Here is a 19,600-nt window from a genome sequence, read left to right as displayed (position 1 = left end):
TCAGAATACCATGGGGTAGCGAATCAACTAATAATGAAAGCTTAAGAAATATAACCATGCAGCTACATGAAACTGCATTTCTAATCACAACAAATATTATAATCAGGTTTATTTGACAGACTTTACTTTCTTAAAACGTGTTGACTTATATTTATTGAAAATGTTCTTTCTCGTTCACTATTCATGAAGAATCTTCACCAGCCTGCTCTTAGAAACATTGAAAGAGGAACGTGAAAAATACTCTCATCCCTTCTCCACCAGTCTTAGACCCACTAACACTAGGAATTTACTCATATTTGAGACAGGTAAAATAATATTCCACTCCCTAACCTCCCATCCCCTCTCTCCTTTGTAGTCAGTATACTAAGTATTTTGGAGATAAATGAAAGGTATTTTACACCTGGAAATATCATTATATAAATGAGTCATATTAAGAAAAAACTAGATCATTATTGTTACCTACAGTCTGGTCAGTGTCATAATGAGGGAAGCAGAGAGCATAAAACAAAAATCTTTAAGAGCTAGCTCTTCGTGAAGAAGTGTTCTCTATTGTCTTTAATTAAATTGCTAAGTTTGAGAAGTTATTTATTTTCCATGGAGCAACAGCTTGCCTGGCAGTCTCCTCCAAGGCTTCTCAATTTTAATTACTTAATTACTTTCATTAGAGAAGAATCCATATGAAATTTTATTTCATACAAGTAAGAAAGAAAAAATCACCTATGGTTTAGTCTCAATAGTTTATATTTGTAGTATGAGGGAGAGCAGCCAAGGTCAGATAGGTGGCTCTCAATCAACTGTATTAAAAAAAATGCCCCTGGACCTATAGGTAGCAATTTCTTAATAATTATAACAACCCAAGGATAGCTAGTCTTGGAACACAAAACACACAAGCCTCAGACTACAGCTCTCTCAAGTCAGCAAACCAAGCTGCTTCATTTGCTCAGGTTGTTGAGAAATCTTCACGCTCTCCAGGGATACAGAGCCATCCATCTAGTCTTTCTTCAGCCAGGTCATAATTAGAAGAGAAGCACATTTTAAAACAGAATCTATTTATTGTACGATTCTGAGCCATTACTACTGATCAGAGCATTTTGATATTCTTAAAAATGCTTTAACATAGTCAATATTTAAGCTACAACAGAAATGAAATATAAATATTATCTTATGATAAAGAATAGTTTTGCATATAGTTAAAGTGTGTTCACAATACACACATATTTTTTGGTTTTTGTTTTTTTTACTTTTGTCAAAACAGAAGCTTATGTATCTTGTGTACGCCATATGTAATTCAGATTTCTGGTATTATAGGACTTCTAGCCTGTCCTCTTTTTATCTAGGCCAATATGTGTGTGTGTCTATATGTCTATTCAAAATATACAAAGTAACATTTTGGAAAATGAAGTTACTTGGAAACAACTAAAAATTACCAACTCAGGATTATTTTAGATGAGTACTTATATTCCACATAAGTATTAATACGTTTATTTTAGCAACTCTTCCTTTGAAAAGTGGTCATACATCTTTTATGTAAAGTGAGAAGATGCTAGGTTTAAGATTCCTTCATTAACAATGTTCAATACTTCTACCAGAGCATCTTAGGAAGTGAGGAATCTGGTACATACTTAAAATTCCTAAGGGTCCTTACTAATAGTATTTCCTACCCAAAGATGTAAAATACTGTGTAATGTTTTAACTTCCAATCTGACACTATCAGATTTAGCAATTAACTGCGTATACAGCAACCAACCCATCTCCACAAATGGTGTTTTGCTGTTCATGACAGTGCTGGTAACCTAATGATGTACAAGAACAGCCATACACACAAAGTCCTCATACAGAATTTCTTTCAGAGTTATGAGGCATGATGAAAACTTGTGGGATTGAATCATTCATCATGGTTTCGAAATGAACTCAACCCAGCAAGAACTTAAATCAAATCTAAAACACTTTATTTTATCTGAGCAAGTACCCCGAAACGTTTCAAAACAGATCTGATGGTATGGTCAAAGCCTACTTTCTTCAAATATTAGAGTAATAGCATAAATCTGTTACACACTGGCTCAAGCTATTCTAACTGTTGCCAAAAGGCACCAGCCTCTTGGAACTGAGTCCAACTGTCTTTTGCACTTCAAACTTTGTTACACATCCCAGCCTAAGGCACCTCTTTAGATTCTGGAAGGGCTATCTGAAATGTGAATTTCAGTGTCCAGCAAGGTTAGTCATGTAACTGTTCATTTTCACAGCCTAAATCACTTTCACGCTACTGAGTTGCATCACTCACTTCTCAGTGCTCAGGAATAATTTGAGAAGAAGTTGACAAGGAAACAAAGAAAATAAGCACTTATAAAGCACTTAAAGGTGCACAGAAAGCAAAATGTTTATGAATCATGTGCTGTTTAATTTCATCCTTACCTTCTAACTTAACGTTAACCATTGTAGGATTCTAGGTAAAAAGACTGATGGCCCCTAGAAACTGTGACTGGTACACTGCTAATCCTCACCCTACAGCTCTGATAACTCTTAGTATTACCTTTGAGTGAAATGTTAATTATTTTCCCCAACTCTGCTGCACAGACTAGAGATTGCAATTTGCTTTTAAGGAAGTCCGGACATTTGTAGTTAGCCTACAAATATGCAACAAAAGTCATTATTTGATGTGTTAACATCCTACTTGGGCAGGATTCTCAGCCTCTCTATATCTCAGCACCGTGTTAGAATCCAACAGAGCTGGTGATGTGATGTTGTTTTTTATACATACATACATACATATATATATATATATATATACTTCTGAAGGTAAGAAGCCACCCACTAAGACTACCACCAACCAGCAATCTGGGTTATTCTTGACAAGGTTTTGTGAAAATAATGACCAAACCTAGCCCAGTTTCCACTGTGAAGAAATCATAACCTTGAGTTCAGTGTCTAATCCTGGAATGAAGTGTCAGCATTCCCAGAAATATTACAAATTGCCATTACCAAAGTAAATCTACTCAAACAATCTTTGTCTATGTGGGAATTCAGAAGCTGAAGCTTTGTGGCTTGCATGGCAAGGCTGTAGCTGTTAAAATGAACCGTTACTAATTGATAGGGGCTTCAAAATGAAGTTATATGGTATTTGAGATCCCGTTTTGATCTTTTTTACTTTCACATATGTGCCCTTCTGTATCCTGTGGATCTTCTATGTGGCTCGGTGGGTACATGCTCCACATGGTATTCTGCCTTTCTGATGTTTAAATACAGCACATAGGCTCTTACACATGGTGTAGGATCTGCCCTTTGATGGACATATAATCAAGCAGGAATTTGAAATATGGCCAAGACTTTGCTTTTATTTCTTGACTATTGGACATCAGTGTGAATTTAGCCTGTAGAATTTATTCTTTTATTGTACTAGATAAACTGAAATAAGTGGGAAAATCCTTTTTTTTTTAATTTATTTTTGTTTGTTTGTTTAAATTGTCTTTCTCAGTCAGTTCCATAAAGTGTAGTATAAGTTATCAGTGCTTAAACATATTTAATATTATCAATATAAGAGATGATTAGGAACTATTTTATTGTCATGAAAGAACTGATATGTGTTTCCTTTTTTCTTTTAGTCTTATTACTCAGTGCCACTATACACACATGAGCACGCTTCCTTTAACTCAATTCTGGGTACGTGTTAAAATACTTGTCCTGTAACAAAATTTCTCAAAGGCAGTTTTCTCTATTATTTGTCTGCAGATCTGTTTGTGGGCAGTTCTTCTAAATACCTATGTTAACTATTTTATTTTTATACTCTATATCATTATTCATACAGTAATGTTTTATTTATACCATTATATTGATATATACAATGTATTAAAATGCAGAAAAAGTATATTTTAATCAAGCATATCTGCACACTTTCTTTTTGTATAGTTTTCTATGCAATTGAAATTTTTCTTTACTTTTCATAGATTACTGCACACAATAATTAAAGATTTTAGAATTCATCTGTTACATCATTGCTGAGTGTAAACGTCAACAAGAATAGCATGTAACTGAAGCATTAGTGCAATTTTGTTTACTATGAAGCAAACTAACATTCAGTTATTCTGCAAGTTAAAAAAGGATATTTTCATCTTAAAGGAAAGTTGAAGCCTGAAGAACTTGTTTTGCTTATAAAATCTGACCTAAGGATTTTATATATATATACATGAAAAAGCTATTTGTTTTGCAGTATTAAAATATTATCCTACATAATAATATGGCAAAGAGAGTAAATCAAATGGATGATTTTTAACAAAAACTCTATAGAAAGAAAACATTGCATTTAGATTTCTTTTTTTTTTCCCCACTCATCAATAGTCAATTCACTTTCCCAGATCTACATGAGGTCGCTCAAATGGCCTTGGCTCCTTTTGCAATTTCTTAGCACCCAAAAGAATTTCAGAAGAACTCGTGTTCTGGCTCTAAATGTACAAGGTCAGAAGGTTCTGAGGAGAAATTTTATGGAGTTTCAGTAACACTGCAGTTCATGTTATGCTGCTTGTGACCACCAGACAAGTAATATATTGAGTCTGTTATTCAAAATCAAGAATTCTTAAAATACATCTATAAGAAATGTTATTAAAAATATATCTAAGCCTGAAATCATTTGCATAGAATGTCACAGTATCAGATTTTTTAAAAGCAGACATTAAATATCAGTGTACGCTTTACAAATGTTGTGAATGTCATACCACTACTGTCTCTTTTTTTCTCAAGTATCTGAAGATATTGCAGGGAACAATTCACAGAACTGCTGTATATCAGAGAACTGCACCATCACAGAGCATGTCCAGCATCTGACTGTTGTCATTTTGTACTCTAGAGCTGCTGGAGGTTTATGCCCAGTTTGTTTTTGATGGCCTTTGTCTAACCTCCACCGTGATCTTCAGTCCATACTCTATTTAACTCTTCTGTAAGCTATGTGGTCCATGCATTCCAAACCCATACCTGATGCAGAATTACAGCCAATACGGAACTATTTCAGAAACAGACTGGATAATTTATCATTACTGTGAAGTCAGAGTCCCTCTTGGAAGTACTCATCAAGGACAATTCAATGGCTATTAGGTCCTTTGCCACATAGAAAATGGTTTTCCTAACTTACAAAAAACAAATGACTGTAAAAATATTTCTTTCTAAATTCAAAATGTGATTTGTTATTATTTTTGAGTTTTAGAAATGTCTAGAATATCTATATATATATTGAAATAACAAAGCTCTAAAAGCTCTAATATTTTACACTCAAAAAATTCTCTCTCAGTTTTATTTATGAGGAACACATGTTAACAGGAAAAGTTAAATAATCATATTCAATCAAGCCTGATTTCTGGATAAACAGAAATTCAATGAAGTGAGATGCAGTGAAAATACTGAATATGGCTTCGTCAGTTTGTTGATAACTGAACTTATCACAGAATCATAGAATTGTCTGACTTAGAAGGGACCTTTAAAGGTCATCTAGTCCCACTCCCCTGCAGTGAACAGAGACATCTACAGCTTGATCATGTTGGTCAGAGCCTGGCCTTAAATATCTCCGAACAGGGCTTCTACAGGGCAAAATTAAAATCTTTTTAATTTATTTATTTATTTATTTATTTATTTTGCCAGTAAGTGCAAAACTGATGTAGTGTTTAAGAGATAAAAGTATCATTCTTGTTTTTTAGAAGGGTAGCACACTATATTAATTAGAGGTAATGCCACATACGTTTAACTTTAATTTTGAATAGAAAAGGTTTAAACTTCATTCTGTGTAAAAGAGAAACAAAAATGCAACCACCGAGTAGAAACCATTATTCTTAAATAACTGAAGAGCCACATAAGTTCTCATGTTTTCTTAGTTCCTTGTTTCCTTTATAAATAACTGACCAAATTGGTTAGTAGTACATGTGAGACACTAAGTCATCAAATGTCACACTAGTCAAAGGAGGACCACATATGTGTGGAAGAACCCATATTTCATAATTCTTCCTATTCTTCTGTACCATTAAGATCTTTCCAATTCACATACATGAAATTAAATATTGTTGAGTACACTAAAAAGCAACCTAAAAGATTACTAAGAATGAAGGCAAATAGTTGGATATCTCATGGAAGTTGACTGTTTTTCCCTCATTGCTAAGAAGGAAGAGGTCCCTCCTGAGTGAAACAGTGCGGCAGGGAGAACCTATCCAATATGCCATCATCCATATTGTCATCTGCAGTTCAGAACACCAAAATGTACTTTGTTCCACTTCAGTGCCATTTAGAAAGTTATTATCATACAACCTTCTTATTTGTACTGAAAGAGCACACATCAAAACACTCCCAAGTAAATTCTCATATAGTAGAACAGTATTGTTTTCAGAGTTATGAGAACGGCCATAATGTGATGAACATGCTAGCCCAAAGGTAGTGGGGGGGATGAGAATGTATTTGAATTGTGAGTGTCTTTTCACAGCCTCTGACCTAAAATAACATTCTTACTCTTTTTGTATCTACACCAAAGGCACTTTTGTGTAGGTGAATAAGGTCCATTGCTGAAAACAATCATTTCAGAAGCTTGTTTTTGTCTTACTGATGGCTAGGGTTACACTGCAGATTGAACTGTAAAATATTCCTTCAATGCTCCTTCATTTCATTGAGATGGAAAGTTTTATCCCTATCAAAGATATTCCACATGAAAAATATTCACAGATAATGCTGGATGCACAAAGAAATCTGCACATATTTTTAACTTTTGGGAGAAACCATAGAACACCAGGTAATCATGTCACACAAATTCTTAGCCCAGCAGTCAGTTTGTCTGAAGAAACAAACATGTACTAGAATATTTGCCAGGCTTTCTATACTTTGACTTCAAAAAGCACTTGCAGCAGCATGAAGGATTTTTGCGAATTCTTTTACAAAGTTAGTTAGTAGAAATAATCATTTTCACATTAAAAAAAACAAACAAAAAAACCGTGCAAACAACAACAACAACAACAAAAAAACAACAAAAATAAACAACAACAAAAAAAACCCACACATGCACACAAAAAAACCCTGCTTTGGAAGCCTTATTAAAAAATAAAAACAACAACACTTTTTATGCTGTGCCCTATCCAGCTGACACTGTCCTTTTGGAAAGCCAATGACTTGTTAGTACCCCTAGCAGGAGTGGGAACAGATGCGTCCCTGACAGGCGATGGATGGTCAGGGTCCATCTGGCCAGTGCAGCCTGGACAGAAATGATGTATACAGCTTCATCAGAGAATGACTGTCATCAATCCTGTGCCATGGATAGCGTAAATGACAGCTATGCTGCAGCTGAGGCCCAGGTGTGAGAATGAAGAGGGGCTGATTTAAGAATGCTGGGTAATCGGGAATGTATAGTCTTCTGGACTTTAATTTGTATCTTTAACCTCCTATAAATATCCCTGTATATTGGAACAGGTATGTGTTTTTTTAAAGAGTCAGATCATGAAATTAGCTTCAGGATGACAGACACTCTTTGCTCTCCTTTAGCTGCTGATTACCCCAGTTCCCAGTATACATTAACAAATGCATGCTGAGCTTTGGCCACTGTACTGTGGGCTCCACAATTTAATTATTACCTCATTGATTTTTCATGTATTTCAATTTTCTTTTCTTCAAGTCATAGTGACTGTCCTATTGGGGGCAATGTTTGTTTTCTCTTTCCAAGATTTCCTTGTGGAATTTATTTTGAATTCAAGGATTATTTTTTTAACCCATCAGGATCTCATATTTGCTTAGCCTGTCAGTTAATAGACAGGTGGATGCACAACCTCTGAAAATTAAACTGAACATTAAGGTTGATGCCAAGTATAAACAGAAAACAATAATTCAGTGTCCACTGGCAATCCTTTACTAAAGGTACCTCTGTTTTTCAAATGGTCCCTTTTAAGCATGCATCAAAGAGTATGCATAATTTGCATATATTAGCATTTTATTATTTCATAGCGCAGGGGATGTGAAAATGGACACAATTATTGTATCCTCACAGGATATTTCTTTGCTTGTATTACTATTTCATAATAAATCATTTTTTGTTATCATTGGATAATATGGACTGCTTTAAAAGCACATGATATTCTGCATGCTTCATATAAAGGTATGAATCAGTTATTTCAGCAAACAGAAGTATTTTTATTGTCATAAAAAGACATCATCCATAATCATTTTTTTTTAAGAAGCAGTTAATTGCCAAGGACTGTGTCTTGATCAAGTAAAGGTCAAATGTTGCATTCTGGAAACATGAGATGTTTGTTGACATCATACTATATACAATACATTGAGGGCATAACTTCATTATAATAGAGAAAACTAAAAGGAAGAAAAAAGAGAAAAAATGCAACAAAAAAATAACAAACTTCCAAAGTATGGCCCTCGTTTTTTGCAGACATAAAGCTTGATGTATATTTATCTTAGACTGAAACTGAAAATGAAAAAAAAGCCACAAATCCCTGCAGCTCTACCAAAAGAAGCTTTAGCAAAACATGATATGAATTGTGGATGGCATTATCATAAGGCACTGTATAGGACAGCCCTCCAAACATCCCCACTCCAAGCACAAAACTCAGTTAATATGTAGCGTACACAGCAGAGAGGCCTTAACAGAAACTTTACAAAGAAGGCTACAGCAGGCCAAATTAATTGCAGGTTACAAGGAATGTGATCAATTTTTATACCTGAGTACTGCCTTTTGATGGTACTTCTTTGAGTTCCTGGAACAGAAGTGGAATATAAGGGCGGTAGAGGAAAGAGATTTTTCCACATTCTTTTCCACCCAAACAGCTAGATGAAGTCATCTTGGCTTTGAGTTATACAAATACCAGCATTTGAATATGTCTGTACCACTGTGTGTAAGATCATAGGAGTACAAACGTGAGCTTGTGTATATGTCTGAATAGCCATATTTTGAAAATGGTTCTGCTGGAGAGGAGAGGGAAAAGAAAAAGGTCTACTCTGAATAAAAGAATTTGAAAATTCCTTGAGAACCAATTCTTCTTTTGGACAACGTGTAACTTCTCAGCCTTGAGGCAGAAAACGTAATTGGTAAAAAGTCATCATCATCCAAATAAGCAGATGAAGAGCTGTCATTTGGATTTCCCTGAAGAAAACTTATTTACACCAGAAGTTCCATGCAGAAACTATATATATATATATATATATATATATATAGCAGAATTTTTGTTTTTATAAGAACAGTAATGTAACAAAAAATCACCAATAAGTCCATACAAAGACTACATTATAGGTTTCTGTAAAAGTGAGATGAATTGTACCTATTGTACCCTCACTGTCTTCTGGCATTAACTGGCTTAGTTAGAGACTTTCAAAAAGCACGTGTGGAATTTAGAGTTGATGATTTCTAGAAAGTCTTTGCAATTTGTGCTCTGAAATTCCTGAGCACTTGAAAAAATTCTCCCTTTTAATATTTTATAGGGCTGCATTTTAACCTTTAGAATCTGAATAGAGCCCCCATCTGTTTAGGCTTACTTGTTACCACCAGTAGTGCAGGTCAGCACTGATCAGATCAATACACTCACAGGAGAAGATGGAAGTGGAAGAGGGCCATGGAGCTCTGAGCATTTACCCCAATGAATCACAATTACAAGAACACCTGTGCTAACAAACTGTGCCCTGATCTGCTGGGAAAACATGTACGGTGCTCAGTAGCCCCCAGAATTTCTCATTTATTATCTCTAGTGGGTTGGCCTGCAGTTGAATATAGTGCACTCAAGACCTCTTAGGATGACTAGGTGGGTTTCCATAGGGTTTTTTGCTCCTTCTCTAACATTTTTATTTTACCATTATCTTCAAAGTGCTATAGGATGCTTTTAATTCTTATGTTATCTGTTTCACTACCATCTGAGAAAAGTTATATGTGAAGAACATTTACATAAGGAGCAATGTACGCTTATGGATGTGCTGCTAATAAGCTGTGTCTTTATATCATATGATAGAGAAAAGATAAAATAGAATGCTCTACGGTAATGAGAGTACAAAAATTAGGAAAAATAAGCATATAATACTTGAAAATAGCTCCCTTGCACACCATTACAATACTATCTGTTATTATAGGTATTGAACAGCTTTATTATTTCTGTATCATTATTGTAAATTATCCACACATGGTGTAAGGCAAGCTGGCACTATAATGAGGAAATTCCACTGTGTGAAGGGTGGACTATCAGGAAATAGGAATTAGAATCTTCACTGCCTTTAAAAACCACTCTCTACAGGCAAGGATATATTAGTGAATCTCAAGTTTCCTCAATTTTGTGTTACCATAACATTGCTGTACAACATCTGTGACACATTTTGTCATAAATGTCAGGAAACTAATAAATTCATCACTGAACAATGAAACTGTATGATCACAGAGAAGGCAGAATGCTTCCATACTCTCACCATGAAATTTGGTAGATAATATTGATAGTATGCAACAGGCACAGCTATATGTCTTACATATTTTACATATATTTCACAGTGAAAAAAAATCATTAGAGTAGGAGACCATGTTTATGCATCAGAGAGGAAGGTGCCTGTCCAGCAAGATGACCTCTTTTGGCTTCAAAAGTCACTTGGCTTTTACCATACTGAGAAATGGTGAGTTGGAGATTAGGACAGATGAAGACCTGGATTTGGTCTCCTTTTCTGTCTGGAAATCTTGCCTAGGTAAAATCTGAGACTTAGAACATATGTTCAGGATGCCTGTCTGTATGCCCTTCAGCCTTGTTAAAAGAGCAGCTGCTTTACTCCTGACTAGGCTGTGGCACATCTGAAAATCCCAGGTACATATGCTGTGAATAAACCATTATGGTGAAATACAAATCCAGTGACCTGACACTTGGAAGAAACACCACAGAAACTAGCTTGAGCTGTGCTCCTGACATGTCAAACAACTTCTCTGTGTTGAGGAAATCCACAATTTACTGCATTTGCATTCAAAGAGCAGGCATATTCAGGATAACTAAAGCATCCAAGTAAGGTAATCTGTGGGATATCTGGGGACATTTCAGTCTCCACATTCAGTTACTAATTGCACATTTCTTTATATAGCGCATAAGGAATAGCCATTACCACTACAATCCGATGCCTAAAAGTCAGGAGAAAGGTAAAGGAGGAAGATGGAAAAGAAGGTGATAGGAAGGAAGGAATGTTGCAACAGCTGGAGAAATTCCATCTTCTGTGGAGATCATATGTGAGAACGTGCTTTGGGGGAAAGAATCAGCTCAGCAAGATAACATCATTTTCTCTAACATAATTCTCACTGCTACATTTCTATTTCTCTAGATTCAAATTTGGATTTGATCACAACCAAAAAGATATTCAGCTGAGTTACTTTTTTCTTCGATTTCTCTGTAAAAAAGTCAATGAAGAATATTGGACTCATGAAATATTTCTTCAGTTGAGGAAAAAAACCAAAAAAAAAACCCCAAACAACAACAAAAAAAAAAGTGAAAAACTCCAAACCCAAAGCTTTCTCTAATTCTGAACCATCTATTTCTCCTACTCCTCCTATACCTACTTTTTTGTCACTATTGTGTTTTCAATTAGGCTACCATCTTCAAATTTCCTCAAATCAGACCACACTTAGTATATTTCCTTACACAAATCCTGTCAGATCTTTCCAGGCAAAATAACACATGGTACTGAGCAAACAAATTAAGAGGAGGATGAGTTCACAAACACAGCATAAACTTCTTGTCATTTACAATGCCTTTTCAGTTATCACACCAGCCTGTGAATCAGTGTAAGACAAAACAAAAAAAGGACAAACAAAAGTGAAGGTCTGCCTTTCTTATGAGGATCAGTTTGAATTTTGTTGGCAAATTAAGAAGGGAATACCTAATCAGAGATATTAGTCAATTAAACCAACTTTCCTCTGACAATACTTGTGTACTCAAGACTTCATATAGTCCTATTGAGCCTTAAAACTCCTTTGAAGCATTTTTCTATTCAGGTTTTGGGACTTGCTTGATTGGAAACCACTAAGCATGCTTAACTGTGCCACATATTTTTCCTTCTGATTAAAATGCAGGCTGGCATAAGCAGAGACTGATGGCCTCTGAGTTTATAGATTGACCAGGGCACCTGCCGTGCAAGCATCTTTGTGCTGCCCATCACTGAATTTCATTCTGACCTTGAAGCATCACACTTGATAAAGCTGAAAGTTAGTTCCTTTTCTATTTCCAGACCGTTTTTCAGTATCCCTTAACAGACTGTCAATTATATTCTGTCACAATGGTTCTTGCTTCTTGTAGGTTTTAGCTCTCAAAATGATTGCAAAGTTGATATTTACTCACAGACTTTTGCAGTCATTCTGCATCTTGCTGATTTTATGTATTTTTAAATAAATTATAAGAATGCATTCATTACAGCTTGAGTCTTGAGAAATTTGCTGGACACCTGAGACTGTAGTTAGATATACTGGTACCTGCCAAGGCTTTTAAAATAGAAGTCTTTTCAACTTAGTTTGTAAGCAACAATTGGAAATGAAATTTATTCACAAAAGCAGAGCACATTCTGAACTGTCTCTTCTGACACTACAGGTAGAGATACAGTTCGCAGTGAATGCCAGCACTTCTCAGTACAAAGCTTACAAGTTCAGTGCCAGTGTAGAGCAAAATGAATACAGGAAATGGAAAAATAATGTTCCTGTGTTTGTGAAATTTCAAATCATTGTACTTTTTTTGTCTGCAGTCAGAGTAATTTAAGTAGACTTACTTTATACTAAGGATAATCATATTTTTACAGCACAGAGGATTGGAAGAAGTAAGTTTTTAGTAACAGACTATCCCAAAATCATTATAACACTAAGAACATAAACACTTAGGTATTTGGTTTTAATAATAATAAATTTAATTCCACATACAAAAATCTTATCAGAGCACAGATAAAATAAACTTAATGCCATTTCTAGAATTAGAACTCTAAATTGTTTTTTTGGCCTCTGAAACTTATGCAAAACCAATGAGCACTTCACTGTCTGAGTAATGCTCATGACGTTGCATCAGTGCACCGACAGCTTCCTGGAATGGCTTATACATAAAATATAGCAATAGCTTTAGCTACAAAACACACCAAACATCTGAAGACAAGCCATCAAAAGCAAGGAAATTTTGATTTCTATCTGAGGCCTGTGACATTTACAGGCTGTACAGGAATACATGGGATGTTATACAGCATTGCGCATCATTATTGTGGAAGTCATTGTTTCCCTCATTAGTGCTCTAGATCTGTACATTACTTCCATTGCAGGTCATGACCTTCATGCTGACAGTCCATCCTTAACTCACCCTTTTGTGCCTAGGTATTGTAGCAAATTTGCTACAGTACGTGACATCTCACACTTGAATTTTCTGCAATATTTGAAGACATGTATCCCATTCAAATGCACTACTTACCAACTCAGAGGTCTTCGGGAAACCATTAAGAAGATATGGGACACATATCTAAAGTCAAATTAGATATAATTTCATTTGTAAGTGTTGTATTTTATTATAATATTTAAGCTGTATGTCTCTGTAGAGCTTTTAATTTTATGTGATAGAATAAAGTATAAATGAAACACTTTGCAGCATAGTCAAAAGAACCCCAATATGTTTTTAAAGTACATTAACATTTTGCAGACAAATAAAGGTATCAGCTCACCAGGTACATGCAAAATAGAAACCGCTTCTGTGCTCAACATCCTATTTTCTCTTCATATTGCTTACAAGCATAATTTAATATGCTGCTAACATGTTAGCCTTTCATTTTTAATGCAATCAAAGATAAATGACTGAAACTTAGCAGAGATTCTGGACAACTCCTGAACAACTGTGATTGACACAGTATAGTCCTGTAATGGAGCAGTTCGTATGCGGACATTGACATGCCAGAGCTATTATGATAGATCATATCAATTTGTAATTTTGCTTCATAAATATGTAGTCTTATTGACACAGTATTTCCTTTGCTACAGTGCCAGTGTATAGGGTTGGTCTTTGTGCTGAGGACTTTGAAGCATAACCTGAAAGGATATGATCTATGGAGAAAAATAATATCCATGTTATAATTAGTCACCTTCTGTTTCAGTACCAGGAAATCACTGTGAAATCCAGGCAAAGAACTGAGTTGGTGATTCTCTGTCTGGGAGTTTCTTTAATATTTATTTAGATTTGCTGTCTACCTTCCTTATATCCTCAACATAAAATTGCTCAGAATTTGGCAAAGTATGAAAAATTGCTTGGTTAAGTCATTAAGAAAGAAAGAAAGCAAAAAACAGTTAGGTTTTATGGTCATAAAGAAAGAACTGGATGCAACATTTTGCAACATTTTCCTTTGTTATTTCAAAGGAATTCTCTGTGGACTTGTTTTAACAAATTAAATTTTAAGGTTTTGCTTGAAATTTGCAAAAAAAACTTCACTAATAATTTAACTCCACTGATATGAGAGCCCTTGGAAATGAAGGCAGCACCAGAAAACCATGCAAATACAGCTATTAAAGTCAGCCCTAATACAGCTTCAAGAGCATCCCATCTCTATTACCGATCTATCAACTTAGGGATTTGATCCAAAACACAGATTTCTGACTGTTCCAAATTTGCAGATGTGTGTAAAAGATGATTGTTGTTTAGTGAGTCCCAATTCTCTTGGATGCTACCATGACCACAGACTCACAGGATCACAGGGTTTGGAAGGGACTTCTGGAGATCACTGAGTCCAACCCCCCTGCTATAGAACGTTCTCTAAAGGAGGTTGCATAGGAAAGCATCCAGGTTGGGCTTTGAATTTCTCCACAGAAGGAGACTCCACAAACTGTTCCAGTGCCCGGTCACCCACATTCAGACAGAACTTCTTATGCTACAGTTTGTGCCCACTGTCCATTGTTCTGTCACTGGGCACCACTCAAAAGAGTGTAGCCCCATTCCCTTGACGTTCATACTTCAGATATTTATAAGCAGTGATGTGATCCCTTCTCAGTCTTCTCCGTGCTGAACAGTGCCAGGTCTCTCAGCTTTTCTTCATAAGGGAGATGCACCAGGTTCCTAACTATCTTTGTAGATCTCTGCTGGCCTCTCTCTAGAATTTCCCTGTCTTTCTTGATCTGAAGAGCACAGAACTGGACACAGTACTCCAGATGTGGCTTCTCCAGGATGGAGCTGAGAGGGTGGAATACCTTCTGGCCATGATCAGTTTTAATGCATCCTAGGATACCATTGGCCTTCTTGGCCACAAGGGCACACAGTGAATGACACAGTTCACCTTAAGTGCCCAACAACATTCCTATCATTTAGTTTCACACCTTAGCTTTAATTTCCATTCTCGCTCTTGTACTTACTATCAGGTCAATATGGGGAGGAGAGGATGCTCAGTGGATATGAGTCACTTGGCTGATCTCAAAATACAGTGAGCTGATTCACACCAACTGACAGCCTGCATGCTTTAGTTTTGCTTTCATGATTAAGAGTTGTTTTTTTTTTTAATTGTGACAGGAAGTATCTTTTGAAAATAACCTAAATCACTGATATGAATAATAGGATAAACAGAGACTATAGTGACATACATAGTTTTTAAAATGAAATATATTGTGTGGGCTGAGAACTTTATATTGACTTCTGATGCTAAGAAAATGTTTATAATGGAGTGATAAATCCCTAAAAAAGGGGGTTTGTAAAGGAAACACGAATATACCTTTATCTATAATGGCACGGCTGGGGGCTACTATAATAATCCTTTTGCTTTCATGCAGCCATCTGGAAGCCTATTAAAACTAGTATCTAAAACAGACTCCCAAGTGTGTTGAGTTTGCCAGTTCCCACTAAGTCACTAAAATAGGGGAGTTTGCCCTGCTATAGGGTGAAGTGTCCTCTTCAGAGAGAAGGCAGCTTGAACTCTAACCTTTTGCACTGTGAATATGTTGTGTACAGGCTGATTTTGATACATACACTTTAATTGTGCAAAAAAGCTAGCCCTAGGTATGTTGTGCACCTCTGGGGTTGTATGACAAGATGGAAGAGGCTAGGCAAAGTGAGAATGGAAACACTGCGAATTTAACGAAGTATTGGATTTCAGATGAGGAATATGCTATTCCGATTTGTACAGAAAGCAGCAATAAAATACTGACAGTTTTGACAAAGTCTATATTCTATATTCCTTGCTCAAACATAAACACAAATGCATATTATGTATATATTATATATACATATATACAGCACTGCAAATCGTTCTCCAAAAGGTAATGAATTTTTGAATATGCAAATTATTTTACAGCATAGTTTGGGCTCTTTGGTTTTTATGCAATTAGGATTAGGTTAGTATGAATGCACTCAATAAAATGTTTCAGTCAGTGGAGACTGGGTATCATTTGACGAAAATAAAGTCTTTTGCATACACTCATTACTGATGTTGTTCAGTAATGTGGCTTCATTCTATTATACCTGATACATCAAAAAAAAATTAAGTTGCTATCTAAAATTGCACTAGAACTCAGATGTAGGACCAAATAGGTTGCATTAATTGCTTTACTGCTTCACTGCAAAGCCACTCTTAAAACATAATTCCTTAATGAAGTCCGTTAATTTGTTCATGGCGGTACACAAGCTGTTCAAAATGACACAGAATTGCACTCTGTTTTCTAACCCCTGCAGTTTCTTCTGTTAGTCACTCTGTCTTGTGTTGTTATCCCATGGATAGTAATTATTTTATAGTGGCTGTAATTAGGAGAGAATTAGGCTTGGTAAACAAAACCTGCCTTCTCCTGTTAATAGCTAAGGATAATAAATTTGGCTCTGACATTCACTATATTTGGACAAGGCTTGGCCCACTTCCAGTTTTCCCAATAAGAACTTTATTATATAATTATGCCTTGGAGGGGTTCATATTACAAGGTAATTTTTTTTTTGTAATTTTTTTTTTCTTTTTTTTTTTTCTTTTTTTTTTTGGTTAAGACACATATTGTATGGCTTCCAGCCAGTAAATGATATACTATAATATATGCCTCCAATAAATGTTTTAAACCAAGTCTGTCTAAGCAATATCCTGCTGGAGCTGTACACTGCAGTTCAGCAGACATATTTACATGAGTTTTTCTTAATGCAAATTATTATCTTTTGCTCACATTGTCCAATACTATAACAAGGGTTTAAAAAGAATTCTAGGATTATTTTTATCGGTAAATGACATGCTTAGATCCTTAACTTATCACGGTAGTTTTAAAGAGAGTTTTCATACTTTTTATTCATTGAATAAAGTCACAGTTTTGTTGACATGCACAGATGTGAAGCAAGTATCTTATTTTCTATTTTCAGCATGAATTAAAAAACAACCTTTTGTTCCATCTTTCAGCCCACACACTAATGCATCATCTCCCACCCTCCCCTTTATTTTATCCTGTACCTTTTATGTAAAACACAATTTAAATTAACACACAATAGCACAAAATGCTTTTCAAAGGAAGTCAATCACAAGCTAAATAGAAAAGGAAGGGCTTAAGGGGAAATTTATGAAGTGAGTGAGTGGTTCAGAAGAGAGGAAGACAGAGTTTTAGTTGCAAGGAGGTACAGAGATTGGATCTAGACTGGGAAAAGGGAGCAAGTGATTATATCCTGAAAAAAAAAAAAAAAAAAAAAAAAAAAGAAGTAGTAAAAAAAGACAACCAAATAAAATAAATGTAATATTTTTAACTGCTTCTCCTGCTGCTGAGTTATCGCTGCTATCAAAATATATGTAAATAATGCATCAAAACTGGATTTGCTGATTTTTCTAAGAGCTGTGTAGGTAAGGAGAATTTGTTTTACATGCTTATAGACATAAACCAATTCCAAAGAGACTAAAAATTGATGGAACAAGAACACAATCTAAAAGTCATGTTTCCAGGCCAACTTCCATGGCCTCTAAACAACACCTGGAACCTTTTGAGTTCTATTTTCCTGAACGCTATTTCAGGTTAGAGCTGGAACTCCTCAATTATAAAAACAACCAGAGGAAAGATTGACCAACAAATGCATTTGATGTAAAAATAACATGTCTTTTAAAATCTTTTCTTCATTCCTATGAGAGTCCTTTTTTTCAGAAGACACTCAGTTCAGTATTGATAGCTTAGAATGCAATCCCCCAAGTAAGATGAGTCAAAAAGATTAGGAGAAGGGAAGTGGGTTACAAGTCAAGACAATGTTATCTACAAAAGCATGCCAAAGCATTCCTGCATAGGAAATACCTATATGTTAGCCTTAGGAATACTCTGATCACATAGAAAATAAGTGTTATTTTGGTGCAGAATTTTCAAATACCAAAACGTAGATTATAATACCTCAGACACATACTTTAGATTTCTAGGCAGGGCTCAGCACTAACAAATAAGATCTTGAGCTGAATTTATCTGCACTAGAGACACATAGTAGATTCATTTGGCCCTTGCAAGACATTTAAAAAACAAAATGAAAGGGACTGTGTACATCAACATCATTAGAAATAGAAACAGGTCATTAATGTTTCTTAATGTTGTACTGCCCATGACAATGAAATTTTTCACATTCTCTCTCAAAAAACCCTATTTTAATTATTGGAGCTAAAAAGTAACACCACTAGCTGTGACTAACAAATGGAAATACCTTAGAGGGCATACACTCCATATTTCTCTAGAAATTATCTAGTTATTTAACTGTTGCCTATTATTTCTTTAAACCTTCTAAATTATCCTTCTTCAACTCATATCACTTCCCAGAACTGCCTAGAAGAGCCCACAGATTTGTCATAGTCCATGAGAGAGCACCACTTTTACTGACTTATGTAGAAATGACAGGGGAGGCAGGAAATTAAAGAAAAGCTCAATTTCAGGAGCTTTTTCAGCAGAAGGATATAGACTAACAATGATTTCCCAGTGTAAGCCTGTAGGTATGTGCTATTACCAAAGCAGACCAGTATCAGCTTTATCTGAGATGTAGACTATCATTCGCTGAAGGTTAATTAGCAAATAAGCTTTTTCTGCTTCTTTCCTCTTTCTTTGTGCCAGTGTTTTTTCCTTTTTTTTCTCACAAGGATTGCAGAGGAAGAAAAGGAAAATAAAGGTAAAATACCATGAAAGCTACTCAAGCCATGTCCTCACTGTTTCTGAGATGCAAAAAGAGACACAAAACCATGAGTGACTGGTGTGTATATATAGTAGCATTGCCTGAGAATGTCTTTTGCCATCACATCTCAAGCTACCATGATCTCAGTGTCTGGGAGACGTTATGTAGTTCATAATTTAAAAATATCACTTCAGAAGGAGGGGAGCAGACATAATTCTGTCCTATATTCAAAGCCCAGGTACCTGAAAACACTAAGGACCAATAAATGTGCATGTTGCCCTATGATGCACAAGGTGATCAGAGTCAGACTTTGATATATGACCAGTGGTTGCATGCTCTTGCACCAAAGAACCCATACCTGCAATCTCTAGGAAGTGTCATGATTACCCTCTAAATGTTTCATGTAAATTTGGACAAAAATAAGGTGACAATATATCTTATCGCTTCAGAAGAAAAATTAATCATGTCTTAATAAACTGAAAATAATAGGTCTATAAATTATAAGCATAAAAGCAGATTATAAGGATGAACTAGCCTACTTCCGC

This window comes from Coturnix japonica, chromosome 7 (assembly GCF_054131305.1).
Source record: "Coturnix japonica strain WE chromosome 7, WE-NBRP24, whole genome shotgun sequence".
Lineage (NCBI taxonomy): Eukaryota > Metazoa > Chordata > Aves > Galliformes > Phasianidae > Coturnix > Coturnix japonica.
This window is presented reverse-complemented; position numbering follows the sequence as displayed.